We start from the raw sequence: 26,581 nt of genomic DNA on the forward strand, positions 1-26,581 counted from the left end.
AATTTCTGTATTTGAAACAAATAGCATTGAAAATGTTTATCTGGAACAGCGATATGTTTCTCTAGAATAGCAAAAACTTTCGCTGTTCCAGTGAAACTTATTGTTGTTCTGGGTGAAAATTTTTTTCCATATTTAATTGGCTCAAATAATAATTATAAATATTTATTTGGTTTAAGTAAATATTTATTTGATATAACAGTCGATTATTAAAAACACCCACTTGGAAAGATTCCCCGGAAAGTGTCCCCTGGAGGTTCTATCAGAATTCCGCCGGAACTTCCAACGTAATTCCGTCGGAATTCCATCGGAGTTCCAAAGAATTTCCTATGGGATTCCGACGGAATTCCGATTAATTTTTTTCAAAATTTTTAGAGACCTAATTCCGTTGGAACCTCCAGGGGAATATTTCCAAGTGGGCAAATAAATTTTTTTTCATTGTATACAAAAAATAAATATACAGTTTAAAAATAAATATTTCTAAATGGTACTTTACATATGATTTTATATGATCATTGAGAATTTCCCTAGATTCAGTAAAATATGTTTCTTTCTTCAATTACACGCAGTAATATAATTGACTTGATGATGTCATAACAAGTTAGAAAATTCAATCTTAGCTTTCTCCGGAGAAGCATCAAGAGGAGCTTGTTTGCATCGACGTTAAGAGCTGAATAGCCCTGGGAAATGTTTCACGTCTTGATATTATTGTAACACACATACACAACATATGGAGGGTGAAAGGATCACTAACTATATTCTGACCATCCACTATATATACATGTATGTACGCGCCGGAAACCTTCGTTAAGAGCATATGTAATCTAATGTTAGGGCCGCGTGATAAGAAAATTAATTTAATATTAATAGTAGTGCTTCCATAAAAGCAGAAAAGTGAAATTAAAATAGTTTCAATTTAAAGTATATACATATATATTTCAAAGTTAATAAGACGACACATTTTTATATACTAATTGCTTTATTTTATTGTAATCGATTTCCTTAATGCGCGATAATAATTTTATTATCCAGATAAATAGTATTATTGTAAAAACCTTGTAAAATAATATATAGGTTAATTATACAAGAATAAAATTTTTAAAATAGTAATATAAACAGTTAAAAAATAATTTTTTATTTGTAGTAAATAAAAATATATTTGTTTCAGAGAATAATAAATTTTTATTTGTTTTATAAAAAAAAAAATTAATTAGAAACAAATAGAATTTTATTAAATGCAAATAAAATTTTTTTTTTTTACCTTAAATATAACATTTATTTGAAACAAATTAAGTATTTATTTGGCACTGAAAGACAAATATATCTTTTCTCTGGGTGTATAAACATATTCTGAGGCGTTATTCTGAAATATCTTGAAATATTTGAAGTGTTTGAAGTATTTTGAATTAGCTGAAATATTCTGAATTATCTTGAAGTATTTGGAATTATCTTGAGGTATTTTAAAATATCCTAAATTATCTTGAAGTATTTGAAATTATCTTGGAGCATTTGGAATTATCTGAATAGTCCTAAATTATCTTGAAGTATTTGGAATTATTTTGAGGTATTTTGAAATATCCTAAATTATCTTGAAGTATTTGGAATTATCTGAAATATCCTGAATTATCTTGAAGTATTTGGAATTATCTGAAAAGTCCTGAATTATCTTGAAGTATTTGGAATTATTTTGAGGTATTTTGAAATATCCTAAATTATCTTGAAGTATTTTGAATTAGCTGAAATATTCTGAATTATCTTGAAGTATTTGAAATTATCTTGGAGTATTTGGAATTATCTGAATAGTCCTGAATTATCTTGAAGTATTTGGAATTATTTTGAGGTATTTTAAAATATCCTAAATTATCTTGAAGTATTTGGAATTATCTGAATAGTCCTGAATTATCTTGAAGTATTTGGAATTATCTTGAGGTATTTTAAAATATCCTAAATTATCTTGAAGTATTTGAAATTATCTTGGAGTATTTGGAATTATCTGAATAGTCCTGAATTATCTTGAAGTATTTGGAATTATTTTGAGGTATTTTGAAATATCCTAAATTATCTTGAAGTATTTGGAATTATCTGAATAGTCCTGAATTATCTTGAAGTATTTGGAATTATATCTGAATAGTCCTGAATTATCTTGAAGTATTTGGAATTATCTGAATAGCCCTGAATTATCTTAAAGTATTTGGAATTATCTTGAGGTATTTTGAAATATCCTAAATTATCTTGAAATATTTGGAATTATCTGAATAGTTCTGAATTATTTTGAGGTATTTTGAAATATCCTAAATTATCTTGAAGTATTTTGAAATATCCTAAATTATCTTGAAGTATTTGAAATTATCTTGGAGTATTTGGAATTGTCTGAAATATCCTGAATTATCTTGAAGTATTTGGAATTATCTTGAGGTATTTTGAAATATCCTAAATTATCTTGAAATATTTTGAATTAGCTGAAATATTCTGAATCATCTTGAAGTATTTGAAATTATCTTGGAGTATTTGGAATTATCTGAATAGTCCTGAATTATCTTGAAGTATTTGGAATTATTTTGAGGTATTTTAAAATATCCTAAATTATCTTGAAGTATTTTGAATTAGCTGAAATATTCTGAATTATCTTGAAGTATTTGAAATTATCTTGGAGTATTTGGAATTATCTGAATAGTCCTGAATTATCTTGAAGTATTTGGAATTATTTTGAGGTATTTTAAAATATCCTAAATTATCTTGAAGTATTTGGAATTATCTGAATAGTCCTGAATTATCTTGAAGTATTTGGAATTATCTTGAGGTATTTTAAAATATCCTAAATTATCTTGAAGTATTTGAAATTATCTTGGAGTATTTGGAATTATCTGAATAGTCCTGAATTATCTTGAAGTATTTGGAATTATTTTGAGGTATTTTGAAATATCCTAAATTATCTTGAAGTATTTGGAATTATCTGAATAGTCCTGAATTATCTTGAAGTATTTGGAATTATATCTGAATAGTCCTGAATTATCTTGAAGTATTTGGAATTATCTGAATAGCCCTGAATTATCTTGAAGTATTTGGAATTATCTGAATAGTCCTGAATTATCTTAAAGTATTTGGAATTATCTTGAGGTATTTTGAAATATCCTAAATTATCTTGAAATATTTGGAATTATCTGAATAGTTCTGAATTATTTTGAGGTATTTTGAAATATCCTAAATTATCTTGAAGTATTTTGAAATATCCTAAATTATCTTGAAGTATTTGAAATTATCTTGGAGTATTTGGAATTGTCTGAAATATCCTGAATTATCTTGAAGTATTTGGAATTATCTTGAGGTATTTTGAAATATCCTAAATTATCTTGAAATATTTGGAATTATCTGAATAGTTCTGAATTATTTTGAGGTATTTTGAAATACCCTAAATTATCTTGAAGTATTTGGAATTGTCTGAAATATCCTGAATTATCTTGAAGTATTTGGAATTATCTTGAAGTATTTGGAATTATCTTGAGGTATTTTAAAATATCTTAAATTATCTTGAAGTATTTGGAATTATCTTAATAGTCCTGAATTATCTTGAAGTATTTGGAATTATCTTGAAGTATTTTAAAAAATCTTGAAATATTTTGAAAAATCTTGAAGTATTTTGAAAAATCCTGAATTATCTTAAAGTATTTTGAATTATTTAGAAATATCCTGAATTATCCAGAAGTATTTGAAATAATCGTGAAATATCCTAAAATGTAAATTTTGCAATATGTCGCTTATATAACAGGTTGAGAGCGTTGTGGTTTAATAAAAATCGTTGTTCGATTAAGTTTCCCTTCGTATATGAAAACCGTTAACCCGCTTTTCACGAGTACAGAGAGGGTAATGTGCAAGTGGAAGATAACCAACGAGTCCTCATAGGTGGACAGCAAAGTTATGGCGTGAACGAAGAGATGCCTCTGATGCTGGTGGGTGGCGATAAAGCTCGTAAAACATGACCCTATGATACCAAAACCTTTTGACCGTTCCTATCTACCTATTTTCCTTAGAATTAGTTTCTTTTACATTAATCACTTTTTGGTATTTAAAAAAAAAAAATACTTCGTTAGGAGATTATTATTATTTTCAAAATTGTTATTATTATTATTATTAAAATAATTTTTTTATGGATACAGTTAAAGTATAAAACTAAAACACGATCTTTTCAACAGATTTTTATTGTTAAAGTCTCTCTTTAAGAGCTGGGGTAAATCTTAGCCTTAGCGCGGAAAGTGAGTGAAAAAAAAGTACTGGGATATAAGAAGGATTTAGATGAAAGTAAGAAGGGTGAATGCTGTGTGCTGGGATAAAGGAAAAGGGGGTGACTAAAGCCGGTGTACCGAGTTAATTAAGATTGGCACCTTTTGGCACGCACCTAAGAAAGTCTCAAGATTCTCTTTGGGAAGACTTTTATCACGTAATATTTTGGTGGCCTTTATTATATAGTCTTCTCTCACCGCTTCTATCGCGTCAACCAAGGGTTTATTTATTCAATCTACTCTCCAAGTTCATTGAATCATAAAACATCTTTTTTCACAATTTTTAATTTAGAATAATTGTTATAATAAAAAAAAAAAAAAAAATAGTGGATATAAAATTTTTCAATTATTATTTTATTATTTCTTTTTATTTTAATAAAACATAAAATACATATATGAACAATAGATTAAGAAAGAAAGAGGAATCCTTTCTCACCCCCCCCCTCCTCCTCCTACCATTATTTTTTTTAACACTGTTTTCCACCTGCGCGGTTGATAAAAGAGTTCCTGCGTTTTAACCGCACCGGAATACGCGGACAAAGGTACCAGACTTCCGATCTGTCGTTGGTGGACACGCGAGATCGTTCACGTGAAAGTGGAAAGCAGTGTGAACAGAACGATGAAAACAGCTCTCGTTCAGAGTAGACATTTTTCAAAAGCCACACACACATACACAATGGTGAATTTACATTGTCGAAAGAGAGAGAGAGAGAGAGAGAACGATTACGGGCGAGCTTCCAAGGCCAAAGAATGGAACTAAGAAGAAGAGACACTTCATTTGTAGCTTTTGACCCATAACCTCATTCCATTTTTTCACTGTCCTTTTTAGTGCGAAATATACTGCGCGTCGAACAGGTGACATCCTTATAATTCTTTTATTCCTGAGAAATTCGAAAACATTACTTTTCTTTACGAGAGTTTTTTGAAAAATATAAAAAGAATAATAATAGTAATAAAATAATAATAATAATAATAATAATAATAATATACAATATAAAATAATAATAATAATAAATAAATATAAAAAAGCCATTAGCCCGAACAAAAGAAACATCTTTTTATTATTAATATTTTAATGGCTTTTAAAATTTTTACTTTACTTGAACCAAATAATTTTTATTTGAATTAAATAAATTGTATTTGGACCAATAATTTCTGTATTTAATACAAATAACATTTAATTAATTGAAATAATATAATTATTTAATGCCACTGTAAAAAGAAGGTACTAAAATAGTACCGATTTTAGGTAATTAAAATAGAACCAAAAGGCAATTTAGTACCTAAAGTTGGTATTAAATTATTACCTTTCGTTTTACAGTGATACAAATAAATATTTATTTGGTACAATTACATATTTATTTGGTACAAATACATATTTATTTGGTACAAATAAATAATTATTTAATACAAATAAATATTTACTTGGTACAAATACATATATTTATTTTGTACAAAGAAATATTTATTTGATACAAACTATAATTATTTAATTAATAAAAATTTTTTATTTGATAAATAATCAAGCAATCGTTTATTTGAATCAAGTAAATTTCTTTTCATTTCACTATAATTTAACTTTTAGCATCGACTATATTGAATGTATTTTTTTTTCCTGATAAACCAATGTTTTATTTTCTCCATTGATTTATATAAATAATTAGAAAATTTTATTTAGAGATACAATATATATATATTATTTATTTTATTATAGAAAAGAATGTAATTGAATTAAACTTTCCACACATATATATAGTCTTCGGTAATTTATTTTGATTTCTTTTTTTCTTTTTCAAAAAATGCAGATACTGTAGAAAGCATGATAAATATATTTCAATTTACATCCGTTTATTTATTTCATCTTGAGTGGTTCTCTGTAAACATATATGTATATAGCAAAAACCGGTTAGAGTGGTTTATATAGTTATACATGCAGGAGGATGTGCATCAGATCAGGGTCATTCGCAAGGGTCATGATAAAAGAACGAAAGAGAAGTCTTTCACGACTCTTCGAAGGATGCCTAGGTATATTATATATTTTTCTATAGAGAGAAAATAAGAGACTCGTTCATCAATAATTTGCAGAAATAAAACTTTTTACCGTTTTATAGTCTTTGCCATAAATTATTATTTTTCTATTATTAATTTTATTATTATTATTATTATTATTATATTGATATTTTCTTTTTAATATTATTAAAACCTAGAAAAACAATTATTATTACATTGAGAAAATATTTTCTTGATAATTTTTTTAATTAAATTTTAAAAATGAATTTTTTTTTTTGCTCTATCAACTGAAGATTATATATTTGAAAAAAAAAATTTTTTTCTATATAAATGAATTATTACTATATTATCTGCAATGGTGGGTACTGCTAGTGACGTGCAGCACAATCATACATAATTCCTTTTGTCGACATATTCGCCAGACTACTTCAAAGGACTCGCCAGTAAGGATTAGCGCTAATATTTTAATTTTCGTCGACAAGTAGCATTTTTGAGCCTTCGCGGCGCGTTCTGCGTCTGACGAGCCGTTGATCTATACTACTGACTTGCAGTTTTAGAGCACTTCCCCTAGACTCGTTTCTATATTATATATTTTTACTAAGAAAGTTTTTATTAGACATTAAATTTTCTAATATTTTTCTATGACAACAATATTTCTTTTTAAATAAATTAAATATTTATTTAAAAAAAAATATACTGGGAATTTTGAATAAAAGAAAGTTTTTAAAGCGACAATTTGTCACTCACAAATATATATATATACATACAGATATATTTTTCTGAGAGAAGAAATTTTTCGTTGGTTCTTCCAGTTATCATGAAAATCGACAAAGAAACTTTTGGAAATATATACTGCGATGAAGTCTGAATTCGTTCTCATAGCTTTGGTTGTATATATACATTCGCCCAGATTTTCTAAAAGATTTTCTCTCTTTCTATTTTATTTTTTTTCTATTTTTCTCCTTTCACTATATAACTTTCGTTCGTTTATTTTCTTTCTTGAAAATTTTAAATTACCAACAGTTATTGAAATGTATATATATATTTTCTGAATTTAACCTGTGGAAAAAAATGACAAAAAAAATTTAATAGAAAAAAAAACACAATATACAAACAAAAATAATAAAAATGAAAAAACACGTATGTATCAATAATTACAATTAATTAAAGTTCTTTGAACCTTATTGATATTCTAATTTTATATTGCATACATATGCAACCGAAACATTAGAAAAGAAATTGGTACTAATGATTTTAGAGACAGCTTTCTGAAAATAGTTAAAAATATGTTTTTAAACTGAAATTAATCTTTATAATGAATTAATTTAAAAAGTATATATAGAACTTTTTAATAAAATTATATTTTAATTCTATTTTATGAAAAAATGTCAATAAATTTTTCATTTATTAAAATTTATAAAAGACAAAAGTTTTTGATATTTTCTAGAAGAATAAATTTTAGTTTATAATTTTTTTTTTTTCTCTTAACAAGACGACGCTTACAAGAAAAGTTTTGAAAAAAAAGAAAAATTCAGTAAAATTAGAATTAAACTGCAAATGTCAAAAAGTTAGGCGCTCGGCTACTCTATGTCCCTTTTAATCTTCCTTTATCAAGCTCGTGCCAAAGTTTTGACATTTCCTCACACCCATCTTACAGTTCGCGTTGTAGGAGATAAAAAAAAATTGGTCATAATGGCGTTCCTGAACACTTTAATCCTGGGGTTTTTAAGTACCAGAGGGAAAAGACGCGAGTCGGTGGCTACGTCGCAGTCATAACCAACCTGATCCTCTTAAATGTGAAAAATGACGCGAATTCTCTTTCCTCTTCGTTCTTTTGCCCTTCTCTTCCTCCCTTGAAGAACGTTTCCTCTTTTTCCCTTCCCCCCTTCTCTCTATCTCTCTCTCTTTCTCTCTCTCTCTTGTTCGTTTGGAGGACATTGCATCGAGTCGTGCCGCTATCGAACGCGCTGACTCGCCGACGTTGAAAAAGCTCTCCTTATCCAAGACATGCTAAGCTGCCACGCTGTATAGTGAGATTATCTCGATTGTGAGCTCACACTTGCAAATCACCTCTGTCAGCAAGCTCGATGACCCTATGCGCGCATAAAGCTACCAGTATAGCTAATCCAATAAAAAGTACAGCTTCTTCTTCTTCTTCTTCTTTTTCCTCAGAATTTTAAGAAATGTCTTTTTAACATGCGCCCCTCGCATAAATTATCCTCATCACAGTCTAACTTTTTTTGATTTATGCATATTTGAATTTGTCTTTAGCGCTAATGATCATTTAATAATAGGAAAATTAAGTTATTTATATGTTGCTGTGGAAATGAGAGAAGAAAATTTACTTTCTTAATAAACTAGCGATTTATTGATTATCGATATATCGATAGTAAATACACGGAAAGAAATTTAGTAGCAATATTTGATAAATCTGATAGGAAATTTTAGTATTCTCTTTTTCAAACGCGGAACATTTGGGTTTGATAACGAAAATCGGTATATTTTTAACAATAGTCTTTTTAGTAAATATATTCCAGAAATTGAAATTATTATTTCGTAAATTGATAAATTTATACGAAAAACCAGAAATAAGTTAAACCGACGCGCACTTCGTTATTTACTAAATTTATATGAAAATTTGGAAAGATTATTTCGAAATTTGTTAAAACTATACTAAAAATTCGAAGTGGTTCAGTCGTGACAGATGACGACAGAAACACCAACAGATTCTACGCCAAAGTTTTATCCCTTTCTCATCTCGAGGATAGACGAGGATATGAACTTTTAAATGCACACACACACATACACCGCAATGTTTTACATCGATTGGCTTATTTTTATTCCTAACCTATACTAACGATAATACGTATAACATTCGCAGAATAACGCTTCATATACAAATTTACGCACATGTGAAAAACTGATGTGACCATTCTTATATACTAACCAGACATATTTTTCACCGCTTATGAGAAAGGTGAAATTATATCAAAACATGTTTAAAAATATAAATAAAAATCATTATTTATTGGGAAATAATTAAATATTTTATTATTTTTTGAAGAACAATTTTTTTACTGATTTATTGTAAAATATTCAAAATTAATTATATAAAAGAAATTCAGGTCTGTATCAAGATAATGGTAAAAAGGGGCTTGTCTAAAGAGCTTCGTCAGTCTTCGTTACCACTCGGTGAGGATCGGGCAATGCCGAACGTTCAACTTCGGCAAATTTCGTCGAATCTCGTTAACTTTGATATGTCTTTTTCAATTTTCATATCAAATATATCAAAATCTGAAATAATTATATCATTTTATACAATTCTAATTACGAAATTTGAAATATTTGGTTAGAAAAATTGATAAAGAGCTTATTAAAATTTGACATTTTTGTGTTTCAATAAAAAGATTTCAGATTTCGTAAATATTATATCAAATTTTCTTTCCAACTATATTAAATATTCTTATTTTAATCTCAATCATTCTTAAAAATAGTATCGAAAATCGTTATCATGCCAAAATGTTCCGCAATTGTAACCAAATATACTAAAAAGTAACACCATAATATCAAATATTGCTACAAACTTTCTTTCCGTGTAATAATAGTCGAAAATAAATTATTAAAATCAACAATAAACAATAGTAATAGATAATAATCAATTATAATCGATAATAATCGATACTAATCGATAATAATCAATTATAATCGATAATAATCAATTATAATCGATACTAATCGATAATAATTAATTATAATCGATACTAATCGATTATAAACAATACTAATCGATAATAATCAATTATAATCGGTACTAATCGATAATAATGAATTATTATCGACAATAATTATCATTAATAACCAATAATTGTCGATAATAATCAATTATAATCGATACTAATCGATAATAATAAATTATTATCAATAATAATCAATTATTATCAATACTAATCGATAAAAATCAATTATAATCGATACTAATCGATAATAATGAATTATTATCAATAATAATTATAATTAATAACCAATAATTGTCGATAATAATCAATTATTATCAATATTTATTATCATTAATAACCAATAATTGTCGAGAATAAACAATTATAATCGATACTGATAGATAATAAAAGAAAATCGATAATAAATAATTATTTATCGTAAATAATAATACATATATTGTTAAAATATTAATAAAATGGTAAAAAGTTTTAAAAAATAAGAATTTTTTAACAAATCACTGACATAAAAATCTACCTTACCGACTGATGGCAAAACTGATATTTGGGAAATATAAAAAATACCGACATAGAAATCTACATTACCGACTGATAGTAAAACAGATTTTTTGAAAAATGAAAATATAATAAATTACCGACATAGAAATCTATATTACCGGCCGATGGTAAAACAGTTTTTTTGAAAAATGAAAATATAAAAAATTACCGACATAGAAATATACCTTACCGGTCGATGGTAAAACAGATATTTTGAAAAATGAAAATATAATAAATTACCGACATAGAAATCTATATTACCGGCCGATGGTAAAACAGATATTTTGAAAAATGAAAATATAAAAAATTACCGACATAGAAATCTACCTTATCATCTGATGGTAAATTTATTTTTAAAAATCTTAGGAATTTTTACCATCAGTCGGTAAGGTAGATTTCTATGTCGGTAATTTTTCATATTTTCTTCTTTTTTTTTTTTTGAAAAATCTGTTTTACCATCGGTCGGCAAGGTAGATTTCTATATCGGTAATTTTTTTAAATTGTCCTTTGTCGAAAAAAACTGTTTTACCATCGGTCGGTAAAGTAGATTTCTATATCGATAATTTTTTATACTTTCATTTTTCAAAAAACAACTATTTTATCATCAGTCGATAAGGTAGATTTCTATATCGGTAATTTTTTATATTTTCATTAAAAATTATTTTTACCATCAGTCGGTAAGTTAGATTTTTGTGTCGGTATTTTTTATATTTTCATTTTTGAAATATAATAATCGAAAGTAATCAATAATAATTAACTGTTTTTTTTATTATATTTAAAAAAAGTTAAATTGGACACAATGGAAATTTGCAATTTTTTATACACGAAAAAAATAGTTTATGTTACTTATAAAGTAGCTTGGGGGTTTTTTTTTACAAATTGCTTTACAACATAACCTCAAATTTCTTACGAAAAATAATTTCTTTATTCGAAAAAATTTGCTATATTGAAAAGCATAACTGCATCTGTAAAATTCTCTTTTCAATTTGAATATATGTTAGCATGATAATATCACGTGAGTCAAGCAACGAAGGTCATTTCACGTGGGTGTCTTGTGAAAGTTTAAATTCCTTAGACTTGTTCCTTTACTTCTTTTGTAATTTTCAAGGTCATACTTCGTATTCCTTACGCCTGTTTTTTTTTTTTTTTTAATACATGTTGATTCAAAAAAGAAAAGAAAAATTCACATTTGCTTTCTCTTTTTCTCTTCCTTAATAACATATATAAAATCGAAAGGAACATATTTTAATGTTAAAGCTCCTAAGTGGATTACCATTTGGAGTGGTAAAGCTTCCCTCAAATAATGAAAAAAAAAAAAAAAAAAAAGAAAACGAAAACGAAAGAAAGAAAGAAACCCTAAAGAAACTTCTTAACTGCTATTCCGTAGTTCTTACTTTTGTCGACTCTCTTTTCACATTTTCTTATTCTTTAAAGACAACTTTTTTCATCTTCTTTCCGCATTTTGCTCCCAACTTTTTGAAGCATTCGGGAAACGTTGGATGGATTATGTAATGGGCTCTGCAGATTGTTAGCGAAAAGTCGACTTCCCCATTTCACATAAGCCTCTCTGTGTGTAATCATGAACATTCTGGTTTAATGTTGAAAGATAAGAAGTAACTTGATAAAAATGTAAATTTTTACCTGCATGTTTTTTTAGGTTGAAAGTTTAAAAATTTAGAAAAAAAATTAAAAAAAAAAGAATTTTTATATACGATTGTTAGATATGTAAAATATATAAAAAAGAAAGTTTAATTGTTAGATATGTAAAATATATAAAAAAGAAAGTTTAATTTACAGATAATTGCTAATTTGTGAAATCGGCTTTTTGCAATATATCACTAGTTTTTTAATGACGATATTGTACTCTCTCTTTCTCTCTACTCCAGTAACATATAACAGCGATTTTCAAAATTCATTGCCGGATGTCAAGCGCCTACATTTGCATAATTCATTATCATCTGGAGCGCGAAACAGCATATATGAGATTTACAGCATTTGTACTAAAACAATTCAGTTGACTTGAAAATCAAAAATGAATAGTGAAATATTTACATAAACTTTTCGATCTTGAAAATTTTACACTTGATTAAAATAATTTATTTAATTCAAATAATTGGTTACTTATATATCAAATAAATATTTACTTGTAACAAATAATTATTATTTATTTCAAATACAGAAATTATTGCTTAAATTAAAGTTCAATTATTTGAATCAAATAACCGAATATTTTAATGAAATTCTTTTTTACTTTTTTTTTTTTTATTTTCAATTGTAAATTAAATTTAAAAAAAAATTAAAAAGAATTTCAATTAAAAACAATTTTTTTTATTTTATAAAAACTAGTTTATTTTTTTCTTTGTAAAATCAATATTTATGATGCACAGAATACGCAATATATATATATATAAAGTGATGAATAAAAAAAGTAGAATATCGAATGGAAAATTGAGTGTGCGGGTAGACCAAAAATAGAATTTTGATGCAATGAAAAATAAAAACCAAGTTGATTGTGCAAGAGAGTATATGCAAAAAGGAAATGGTATCATTTGCTATATATGAATTTGGAACGGTCAACGAATTTAAATTACATTTTATGTATAGAGTATTTTACGCGCGGTAAATAATGAAATGTTGTCTATTGTCTGTTAGTTTAAAGTTGAGTAAATTTAACTTAAACTGAGTGATAAAAAAAAATTTATTTAAAGAATAAATTCACCTCATTTATCTCTAGAAAAAAATCACATTTTTTAAAATTCAAAATTCAAAAAATAATTCAGAAATGGAACATTAAGAAGGGAACTTACACAAAAAAAAATTTGTGATAACTAATTCTGATTTTACCTTATAAAAAAGAAATTTTTTTTATCAAGGTAAAACTATTACTAAACATAACTTAAAATTTTCTTTTAATGTAAGGTCCCTTTTCTCATGTATCTTACATATGAAATTTAGTAAAAAATTTGAATTAAATTGTCATGTGAGTATTTCTCATGAAAAATGGAAAAACTTTTGTCGAATTACAGTAATAACCCCATTAAATTGTTTTCTTGAAGTGAATGAAGGCCACGTTCCAGATCTTGGCCTCTCTGGCAAAACCAGTTCGTAGGGGCCACTCTAAAGGTCTATTGACCTTAGTTCGAATAAAGCTGGGTGATCGACACACTTGTCACATTAGCGATATCGATGTTAGTGTGTTGTCAGTGTGACACGCTACTAACAATCAATTGTTATCCTATCAACAACGGAAATCGGATTAAATTTCCCCTGTATTGACGCAGTATCACATGCTATGCACGATAGCATATACATATAAGCTTAATGTTGATAAAGTTCATACATAAGAATGACATTCAATCAAAAATTTATAATTTTAGTGGTTTTAACAGAAATTATCAATTTTTTTTCAAAAAATATAATTCAGAATCCTACACTGAGAAAAATATGCTATTGAATCAATAGCATTTCTGCCAAAGGTATAAAAATTATTGATTCAAAAAGCATATGCTATAAAATTTGTAAAATATTTTATAGATTCTAATAGCATATGCTTTTGAATCAATAATTTTTATACCATTGGCAGAAATACTATTGATTCCACAGAAAATTAAAAGGCATTAAAATAAGCTGCAACGCTTATTATTTTAATCTAATTTTGCTTATTTTAATCCATTTTGGTATTAAAATAAGCAAAATTGGATTAAAATAATGAGCGTTGCAGCTTATTTTAATACCTTATAATTTTCTGTGTCAATAGCATATTTTTCTCAATGTACTATAAAATTTTAGTAAGAAAAATATTACTAAATAAAATAGTAATATTTTGCTTAAAAATTAGTGAAAATTTTCTACTAATATTGAATTAGTAAACGAATTCTCAATAATTAAAATTTAGAGAATAGGAGAAATGATAAAAAATTAATTGACCGGAAATTATGGTACCCCTTAAACTAAATTGCTATTTAATTATTGCAACAATTTCAATGAAGAACATCTTTGTATGACATATATATATATATAGTTTCTGAAGCATTTATATATATATGAATTGCGAGATAAATTGAAGTCTTAGTATATATACATTCACGCATTGTAGGTTGCATTGCAATGTGAATGGCCGACCATGGCAATGCTAGATAATTACATAATAGGTATAGCATTCTAGAAACCTTAAGGTAAACCGAAACACTGAAAATGTGTATAAATCAGTTCAAGATTTACCTTTAGAAATAAATATATATAATTATAACATATTCTTTAGTCTCTCTCTCTCTCTCTATACTTAATAAAATTTTATATAAATAACTAGTTCAATTACTCATCATTATTTATTGTGATAACTACTTATTTTTATTTTCTTTCTAAATATATATATATATATATATATAACAAATATTTCATTACGTAATTGAATTTTGCAAAAAGGAAAGCTTATCTTCTTATGTAAAAGATATATATGTCTATAATGATTTTCAAATGCACTCTTTAGGTGAGATCATCGAGAATGATTTCACTTTATTATTCAACAACAGTAGGAAGATACTCGTTTCTCAATATAAATAAATAAAATTTATATCAATAAGAATAATAATAAATTTTTATATTTAATTTTTTAAACTTATCTTTTGAGTTTCAAAATGGAACAATGGAATTAGTAAAATTTAACTAATTAATAGTAAAAAAATATTTTTTTGCTAATTATTTAGTAAAATTTAACTAATAATAGAAAAATAATTTTTTTACTAATGATTAAGTAAAACTTGACTAATAGTAAAAAAAAAATTTTTCATTAATGAATTAGTAAAATTTAACTAATTAGTAATAAAAAAAATTTTGTTTTTGCTAATTAATTACTAAAATTTAATTAATAATTTTATTAATTCAAACCTAAACTATGTACTTAGAAGTCATTGCCTTCTAAATGCATTGTCTACATATCATTAGTCTTTACATTCATATATAATATAAAGAAGCTTATTAAAAACTCTAGACATAGGTATATATATATAGATAGGAATAAATTATCACATCCACTAAGCATTCTTCTGCATGCATAATATAAACAAAGAATAATGTGTAAATAACATTTATAATTATGTAATTTGTATTCTCAAGGCATAAATGAGTGATAAATTTTATTTTTTCTTTATTATAATTTATCTTATTTCCATTGTAATATTTTTTCAAGGTATATATTATATTTGAAAAGTAAAAATACTCTTTTAGGCGTTTCAAAAAAAGTTAATTTTTTTTTTTTTGTAAAAAGAAGTGAAAAAAATTTTATTCGTTACAAACAATTATATTATTTGGTACAAATAAATTTTTTATTGATATAAATAATAATTATTGGATGCAAATAATATTTGTCTGGTAGAAATAAATATTATTTGGTACAAATATTTATTATTTCGGACAAATAATTATTTTTTGGTACAAATAATTATTCTTTGGTACAAATAATTATTCTTTGGTACAAATAATTATTCTTTGGTACAAATAATTATTCTTTGGTACAAATAATTATTCTTTGGTACAAATAATTATTATTTGGTACAAGTAATTATTATTTGGCACAAAAAAATATTTATTTGTATTAAATAATTTGGTACAAATAAAAAAAAAATAATAATAGTAATTAATTGTACCAAATAATAAATATTTCTACCAAATAATAATTATATGTATACAAAACAATTATTATTTGTATCAAACAAATATTTATTTGTACCAAATAGTAATTGTTTTTACCAGATAGTAATTGTTTTTACAAAATAATAATTATTTGTACCAAATAATAATTACTTGTACCAAAAAATAATTACTTGTACCAAAAAATAATTATTTTGTACAAAATATTATTATTTGATACAAATAATAATTATTTTTTACAAATAAATATTTGTTTGGTAAAAATAATTATTAGTTAGTACAAATATTTGTTTTTTTTTTGATACATGTAATTACTATTGGTTACAAATAAATTTTTATTAACTACAAATAATTAATATTGGATACAAATAAATATTTGTTTGTACCAAATAATTATTATTTGATAAAAGTAATTTATTTGTATCAAATAAATATTTAATTATGGCTCAAATAATTATTATTTGGCACAGATAAATATTCATTTGTTTCAAATAATTATTATTTGTCACACATAAATATTCATTTGTCTCAAATAATTATTATTTGGTACAAATAAATATATATATTTATTTAAATAAATTTAAGTAACCGATTATATTATATTTGAATCAAAGAAATTTTGTTCACAGTGGCATAAAGTTTGAGAAAATGAAAAAAAAAGTGCAAATGAAAGTTACTAACTTATTTTTTGACATATAACTTCTGATGAGAACGTTATGTAACTAAGAGGGGGAGAGAAAAACTTGGTAGTATCAGTTTTTTTTTTTCTTTTTTTTTTTTTATTGCAAGAGATTAACATAAATTGCAGTGTACGACGACGACAAATTCTTTCAAAGTCATGAATAAATCCCCGGAAGCAGGAGAATCGTTTTCGAGCGGAAAAGGAAATCGTGAAAACGCGTTGCTCCGTGAAGAGAGAAACGTTTACTTACGTTGCAGTAGTAGCAGCAGCAGCAGCATCGAACTTGGCACCCTTCTGTGAGCGCGCGAGACATTCAGTATCCTTGAAGTAAAAAAAAAAAAAAAAAAAAAAATAATAAAAAGAAAAAATAAAGATGGAAGTCTTTCGGAAAAGTATAGAGGACTAAAGAGCTGAACAAAGAGAGTAAGGGCAAAAAGTATATATACATATATATATATCTGGGCGCAAAACTCCGCGGGGGAAACACGTCAGCTGTGGTGCCAGGTGGATAGCATTTTGCAATTTATTGAATGGAATGGTAATGGAATTCTAGTTAGCAATATCGACTCTCTCCCCCCACCCCTCTTGCTTTTTTTTTCCATTTTACCTCTCGACAGAATTTTCTCTCTTTTGGCTTATCCCCACTTTGAAATCGAGCAAATAAATCGCCAAGCATCCTCTCTTTCTCCAACTTGGGGGAGTCCGATAATTTGAACATAAATTTTAGATCAATTGAAATAAAAACGAAAACTAATCGAAAAAGTTTAAAACAATTTTTTTTTTCCTACGAATCTTAAAAAGGGACATTCATTGCGATTTTTTTTTATTTCCATATATATATATGAGAAAAATAATTATTTTCCATATTAGAAAAATAATTATTTTCCGTATTAGAAAAATTATTATTTTCCATATTAGAAAAATAATATTTCTTTATAGGAAAAATAATTTTTTTTTTCGTACACTGAGAAAAATTTTTAGTCAGAGCAACCAAATTTTGGTTGGGCCAACAAATAAAAATTTTGTTGGTATTTAAGCAACCGAACTATTTGTTTGAGTCAACCAAAAAATTTGGTTGAGTGATTTTTGTTGGTATAACAAAAATGTTTGGTTACCTCAACCAAATTTTTTTTTGTTAGGTCAACAAAAATGTTTGGTTAATCACTGGACTATCCATCCTTGTGAGAGATTTAAACTAACTGTTCTCTTAAACTAAGAGCGAATCAAATTATTTGGTTGTCGCAACCAAATTTTGGTTAGGATAACAAACCATCATTTGGTTTTTTAGACATAAACTATTTTGTTGTGTTAACCAAATTATTTTGTTGTCGTAACCGAATTTTGCTTGGAATTTAAAAATGTTCAACCAAATAATAATTTTGTTGGCCTAACCAAATGTTTGGTTGAGATAACTCTACGACTTTGTTTCAGCCAACCAAAATTTGGTTACAAGAATCAAAATTGTCTATAATCAAACAATTTTGTTGCAATCACTAAATTTTTTTTCTCAGTGTATGGAAAGTAGAAAAATATAAATAGTTTATATATTTATTGTGAATTATTGTGAATGAGATAAAGTGTCATAAAACAAAAAAATTTTTTATTTATTTTCTTTTTTTTTTAAACTGTTGAAAAAGATATTTTTTATATTGACAACGTTATGAATTTTGTGTTCGGTCATCGTTTTTCGGAACTGTGAAATACCTACATAGTATATATAGTTGCCGATAACATGTGCCAACACATTTTGAAAAAAAATTCATGACCTTCATATTTCATCTCGTCGCGTTGCCTATACAATTCATCATTCTATTAGAACAAATGGGGTATGGTTTTCAAATACCGCAAATCAACACACAAGTTAGGATATTATGAATGCAATTTTTTTTTTGTATTTTTGAATCGAAAATAATTTGGATAATTTTTGTTTTAGCATACGAATTAATTTGTAAAAATATTTATTCCGAGTAGAAAACGATATTGATCATTTTTCAGTGAAAAAAAGGGGAAAATGAATTTTTTCTATTTTTTGAATTATCTTCAAGGAATAAAATTAGCGATATATTTCATTAAAATAAAAAGTTTTTATTCTAGAAAAATCGCTGTAAAAATTTTTTTCCATTTTTTTTTCTCTCTTAATACTTCCGCGATTCTTTGAATTAAATAAAAAGTTTTGTTTATTATTATTATGTTCTATGAAAAGAAAGAATTTTTTTTTTTTTTGAATATTTAAATGCGGGAATATTTTATTCGCAACTACCTTAAATAAAAATATGTTGAGATTTTGTCATTTTTGCATCGTTGAAATTCCTTTTCTCCAGCTTTACATATTTATTTAAACAGTTTTTCAAAAAATAATATTAAATTTTTGTTGAGAAATTTAAAAAAAAAAATTTTTTTTTTTTAAATTTCCAAGTCAAACGAGAGTAGTTAATTTAATGAATACTATTTTTTTTTTTAACTTTTATATTTTTTATACCTTTTTTTTCGCGGGAAATAAAAAAGGGTCTATATGACATTTGTCACATGGTTTAGGGACATATAGGGTGAAACTGTTCGAGTTAAAAACTACGGTTGTTTACACTGTAACTACCTTTTTTTGTGGCCTTTTATGGCCATATAACGCCTTGGCACAATGCAGCTTATGCCAAGCTAAGCCGCTATCTTGAAGGAGGCTGCGAGGATTAACTCTCAAGTATTGTGCGCAGCTTGCGCTTCTCACTGAATTCAGGGTCGAAATGTTTTAATATAGACACAATCTAAACCTGTTTTATAGCTTATTCAATAATTAATATTTTAGTTTTCACTAAGGAAAAATTTGCATTTTTTAAGATCACGTTTAAAATTAACATTGTTTATATTTTATTTTTTATTGAAAAATTTCGAAGAAAAATAAACAAAACAAAAAAATCTGCTTTTGTAAATATTATATAAACAATTTTTTTTATCACATCGAAAAAAAATTTTGATTCAAATAATCGGTTACTTATATCAATATTTACTTGTATCAAATAATTATTGAGATGGTATTTGGTTTCTAATTATTTGGTTCAAGTAAATATTTATTTGATAATAGTCAAGTACAAGTTTTTTTTTGAATCAAATAATTTTTTTTTCAGTATTTTTTTTTTGTGACTGTTAAATAATTTTGTGGCTATTTTTCTATTTTTGTGATTTCTTTTTAATCATTTTTTTTTTTTCTGTAAAAATTGCATCGGAATAAAATAATTTTCGCATAAGAAAATTTAAAGAAAAAAGGGGGAAAAACATGAATATAATTGGCGTTAATAATTTATTAAAACAATTTATATTTTATATATATATATATATAGGTTGCATGAACCGGGTGTTCGTATAAAGAGCCAACGGTACTTCGTCCTTTACTTGGAAAGACTCCATATGGACGACACCATTGCAGGTTTAGCGAACAGGTTGTTTGATTGCAGTTAATTTCTCTTATACCCGACCACTTTTTGTATACACAAGGTTTCACCAAGACGATTTCACAAGGACGCGGGGAATATTTTAAATATTCAATTTATTTGATCAATTATTATTGAAATAATTTTCAATATTTATATATAAAACAAAAACTATTTTTAGATATATATTTATATAAAAATGGACAATTTCAGAAATTTGTCAGTGATTTTTTTTTTTCCTGTTTGCCATTAATAATGATTTAATCTAGAATCAAGACGATTAGCCCACTATTGCAACTGGCTTGGAGAATACCGGATTAGCTTAATGGTGAATTCGTGTTAACCCAAGTGACGGATCTGATGGGATTCGATTGTCTGAACATGCAATTTATACCTTGGGAATTGTATATATATCTATATCGAGAAGATTCGAATTTAATTTCTTTTCTTTTCTTTCTTTTTGCTAAAGAAATTATTTTTTTCTTTTTCTTCAGAGAAAAAGTCTGTGTGCTTATTTAATCTCAATGTTCTTCTTTACATGCGACTTGCGGTATAAAAAAAAAAGTTCTTCTTTATATGGAGTACACTTGAGCTAATTAAATTTCTCATGGATGAATTTTTCATAGAGCCCTTTTTTTTATTGACTTCTTAAACTGCTTCCAAGGACCAGAATTTCTTTTCATTAAATTATTTTCCATTTGTAATGAGAAATTATAAATTAAAGGAAAAAGTTAAAAAAAAAAAATGTTTTTCATATATTTTTGAGATTTTGAAAAATAATTACTAATTAAAACTTCTTTGGCATTTTTAATAATTTCTATGAATTTCTTTTTTTTTATAGAAAAAAAGTCAAATTATTTATGTGCTACATTGAGATTTGAAAAAAAATATTTCTTATTGAAAAGAAATAAAAAATTCTTTGTACTCTTCGTTCCGTTATTATTATAAAACCGGTTGGTCCAAACAGATGGTATCCCATATAATCATAATAGTTTCCTATAAAATTGGCAGCAATTACTAGTTTATAACCTTCGTGACTATATAAATCTTGTGTAATTCCCTTCAACTTTTTTTTTTATATATATATTTAATATGTGATTCTACAAATTCTTTATTTCTATAAAACGATATAATATTTTAAACAGTTATATAGGAAAACTGGTTTTCTCATATCTGTCAGATAAAAACAAATTGAAAAAATTAGTTTTCATAATAAATATGCTACTAAATTTTAATTTCATTGAATGTCAACATAATTTTCTATTAATATTAATATTTTCTTCTTTTTTATAAATATTTTTTCTTATTTTATTATTTTTTTTTGTCTTTTCTTATTTAAAAAAATTTTTTTAAAACACTTTTTTTTAAATAATTTTTTTTTAATAGTATATTTATGAAATTAAAGTATTATTTACTTTAAGTGTAGAAATGCATATAAATCTCTTTGGGGTTGCGTGACTTGTAATCTAAAGTGTTCTCCTAAATCAGAAACTTCTTTCTTATTTTCTTGTAAATTGTACGATGTACCAGAATTTTTCCTTCTTCCTTCGATTTCTTCTAGCTCGAAAACCTATCCTTATTCTGTTGACAAATTAAATTACCGACCCGTGCAATCTTACTCCCTTATTTCTTTCATTCCAATGTTATACCTATTCCCAAGCAAACATCATGTTATTTGAGAAAAAAATATTTGCTTCAACAAAACAAGAACAACAATTTATACAAATAAAACAATATTAAATATTTAAAAAAAATAAAAATGCCACGATAAAAAAAAACAACAATTTTTTCTAAATTTACATTATTGAAAAATATTTATTTTCAAATATTAAATTAATAAATTTTAATAATAAATATATTTTGAGGCCTTTCGAAAAAATTAATAATTATTAAATTTAATATTAAATGTTAATTAATTTCCTTTTTTTACTCAAATGTTTGTGTTGATTAAAAATAGAGGAAGGAAGCACATATGAATTCTCGAATCCATAATTTTAATTAAGTTAGTCAGGTAACCGTGATATTCTAATTATTAATTATTAAGGCACCCTGGACAACCTGTGCGTATAATGGAGTATCCTTTGAATTGAAAGCCAATACTTTAAACTCATTTAAACTCAACGCATCAGTAATTCATTCATCCTTTTTTTTTTTTTGTTCCAGATTTGACTGTTGGCAGTCAGTCAGAAATTTAATAACTTCCTACTACGTTAACGAGAAAGAGAGAGAGGAAGATTTTGCAATTTTAATGGCTTCTTGAAAATCAAGAGTAAGTTGAAGCTTCTTTTTTACTATTTTATATAAAAAAAAAAATTAAACTAATTTAAAAAGAAAAAAATCTGTCACAGAAACCACTGCGGTTTTTTAAAAACTTGATCTTAATTAATAGAAAAAAAAACTTTTATAAAGACAATGAATGTTAAAATTTTCATACAAAAAAAAAAAAATTGTTTAATAATAGTAATAATACAATAAGGTATATGAGTTTAAACTTTTCGAGTTTGTAAAAAAAAAGAACATCAGTCTTGTTTTTAAAAGCAAAAAAAAAAAGGCCAAGCTGTTCGCGACAACAAAACCTGCCGTCATGCGATATTAATATCACTGTGAAGGATGCTTTAATAAGTCCACGACGTCAGTAATGAAACCCATTCATATAAAAGTTTTCCACGGGTGGTGACGGTTTAATTGAACACGACTCCCAAAGTTGAGATGGTCGTCGGTTTCGGGGTCGTCTCCTTTCTTCTTGACCCGATAAGCAGTTCTTTTGACATGATCCTTGTTTTTCTTTTATAAATTTTGAATGACCAACAAAAAATTCTCCTCCATCATTCACTGTTTTCAATTAAATTTATTTTTAAATTATTTAAATTCTTTTAAAATTTAAATCAGTTTAATTATTTAAATTATTTAAAATTTAAATCATTTTAATTATTTTAATTATTTTAATTATTTAAAATTTAAATCATTTTAATTATTTTAATTATTTAAATTCTTTAAAATTTAAATCATTTTAATTATTTTAATTATTTACATTATTTAAATCATTTGAAGCATTTGAATAATTTAAATTATTTAATAATACATTTTTTTAAATGGGCTTAATTGTCTTTAAAACAATTTGCAATTAAATTATTTAATAATTATTATTTTTATTGTTCTTAATTGACTTTAAAAAAATTTGTAGTTCAATTATTTAATACAATTTTTTTTTTTATTCGGCTTAATTGACTTCAAGAAAATTTGTAATTAAATTATTTAATTATTTGAATTATTTAAATCATTTAAAAACCTGATATATACATTGGACGATTGGAAATAATGATTTAAAAAATTAATCCCTTATGTATAAATAAATATTTTTGTATAATTCAAAAAGAAATATTGCTCTCTTGTTGCGCTGTTAATAAATTCTTATAGCAATATTTTCATATTTAATATATATCTTGAAATAATAATTACCGCTTTTTGACATATGAAATAATATAAAATAAATTTGTTATAAAATTTTTACTTATTTCATTAAGTAATAAAAAATTCATTTCTTTGAATATTAATATTTTTGTGTATATTAAAATTTTAGATATTTAATACATTTTCTCTTCTTGCCAATAAATTGTAAATATTTAAACATTATTTAATAATGTAAACTACATCATGTAGTAAAATGTCAATCCATGAAAAATGAAAATAACTTTACTTTAATTATTTATCACAGCAGAAAATGAGATGCTATTTTCAATTCTATTTTTCAATTGTTGGATCATTAAATACTTTTTTAAAAAAATAATAATCCAAGAAATTATAATAATTTTATCAGGTTTTTTTTTTTTTAAATTTCGGCATTTTTTTAAAAAAAAACTCTAATCCGGAATTATTTATTCACCCTGAAAATTGTCAGGACAATTAATTGTTATCCAACTGACGAGTTCGATTAGATATATATATATAATAAAAAAAAGACAAGTCAAGTGGTTGGGAAATTTTCCCTCGAATTTTCGTCGAGAATCATCGTTTTTTTTTCCCCGAGCAAACTGACCATAGAAAGTACACATACATAGAAAATGCTCGTCTATCAAACCGGGTGTCCGTTCCAGCTGGCCATCTCATTAATTTTTCATCGATCGTCGGTCGGTCGCTCAATTAATTCCAGTTGGTACTGCGACTAAGCTATATATGAAAATAAAAAAAAGATAAAAGTATATTCCGTCCTTCATTCATAAAATAGTCAATATATATAAATTTTTTTTTTTTTTTTAGAAAAAACGTAAATACCAAATCACATATTTCATTCAATTTCCAATAAAAATGAATTTGGTGAATATCAACAAAAATTTGTTTATTTTCATGTATTTTACATAAATTGTTTTTTTTCTATTTGTTACTATATTTTTGGCTATTTGAAAATATTTTAATACAAAATCTAAATAGCTTTTGAAAACATGTAAAAATAACTAGGAATCATCAAATAATTTAAATGGTTTTTTTTCCTAATTTTGTAATTTATCGAAATTGTATACAATTAGAATTAAATTAATTAAATTTTACTAAGTGATTAGTAAAAAATAAAATTTTTACTATTAAATATTTTGATTTTAGTACGTAGATGGTTAAAAAATTAACAAAATGGTAAAAATTTTAAAAAAATAAAAACTTACCAACCTAGAAATCTACGTTGCCGACTGATGGTAAAACAGTTTTTTTTGAAAAATGAAAATATAAAAAAAATTACCGACATAGAAATCTATCTTACCGACTGATAGTAAAACAGTTTTTCGAAAAATGAAAATATAAAAAATTACCGACGTAGAAATCTACCTTACCAACTGATGGTGAAACAGGTTTTTTTGAAAAATGAAAATATAAAAAATTACCGACGTTGAAATCTACCTTACCGACTGATGGTAAAACAGAATTTTGGAAATTGAATATATAAACATTACCGACATAGGAATCTACCTTACCGACTGATGGTAAATTTATTTGAGAAAATTTTATGGATCTTTTTAATCAGTTGGTGAGGTAGCCTTCTGTGCCGGTAATTTTTTATACAACCAATTTAAAAAACTGCTTTACCTTCAGTCGGTAAGATAGATTTCTGTGTCGGTAATTTTTATCTTTTCATTTTTCAGAAAGCTGTTTTACAATTAGTTGGCAAGGTAGATTTCTGTGTCGGTATTTTTATATTTTAATTTTCAAATTTTTTGTTTTTATTATTATTATTAAATATTATAACTGTATATTGTAAAATGAAAATATAAAAAATTACCGTCGTAGAAATCTACCTTACCGACTGATGGTAAAACGGATTTTTGGAAATTGAATATATAAACATTACCGACATAGGAATCTACCTTACCGACTGATGATAAATTTATTTGAGAAAATCTTAGGGATCTTTTCAATCAGTCGGTGAGGTAGACTTCTGTGCCGGTAATTTTGTATATTTCCAATTTAAAAAACTGCTTTACCTTCAGTGGGTAAGGTAGATTTCTGTGTCGGTAATTTTTATCGTTTAATTTTTAAGAAAACTGTTTTACCATCAGTTGGCAAGGTATATTTCTGTGTCGGTATTTTTATATTTTAATTTGCAAATTTTTTGTTTTTATTATTATTATTATTATTTTTATTATTATTATTTTTATTATTATTATTATAATTAAATATTATAACTGTATATTGTAATTATAATGTATATAATTTATTTTAAAAAGAAATTTATATAATTTGTAATTAATTAATTAATTAAAGGAATATTTTGTATTCCATAAATGGTTTAGTTGCATCTCGGTAACAGAATGATTTATATCGTTTGTATACGTTCGAAAGCAACTACGTAAATGATTTAATACATCATTTAGATGACTCTAGATATATTGGCTAACATTTTTAACTTTCTCGTTAAGTTTTCCTTAATATCAAGAGAAATTCTTTTGAAATTGTAACCTATAATAATAAATGTTGTGTTCCTCCTTTTATTGTATATATTTTATATATACTTGAAATTAGATTAAAGTGTGATGATTACAAAATCGCTACGGTGTCATCGAAAACTTTCTCGCGCATTTATAAGAGAGATACCACCTTTTAGTAGAAACTAATTTCTCTGTTAACTTTTGAAAATAGAAACTTGGAATAATTTATCTATACTCTCTTATTTCTATTTATTGAATAACTTTTCTATATTTGGAATTTTAGATGTTTTGTTAATATATATATTATTTTTATAAAAATCATTCTCTTTCTATGTCGAGTATATATATATATATATAGAAG

At 25.3% G+C, this 26,581-nt stretch overlaps 1 protein-coding gene across 3 annotated transcripts in view; it reads left to right on the forward strand.

Moving 5' to 3' along the window:
* Positions 1-26,581, forward strand: part of LOC127276575 (putative polypeptide N-acetylgalactosaminyltransferase 9) — a 125,211-nt gene that overhangs the window by 39,625 nt on the left and 59,005 nt on the right. For all 3 annotated transcript variants that reach the window (XM_051297105.1, XM_051297107.1, XM_051297106.1), the window contains one exon: positions 22,472-22,577. The gene's annotated coding sequence lies outside the window, so the exon portion shown is untranslated. The remainder of the gene's footprint in view (positions 1-22,471; positions 22,578-26,581) is intronic.

This window comes from Leptopilina boulardi, unplaced genomic scaffold, assembly GCF_019393585.1.
Source record: "Leptopilina boulardi isolate dan_hultmark-lab unplaced genomic scaffold, ZJU_Lbou_2.1 LbouV2_150, whole genome shotgun sequence".
Taxonomy (NCBI): Eukaryota; Metazoa; Arthropoda; class Insecta; order Hymenoptera; family Figitidae; genus Leptopilina; species Leptopilina boulardi.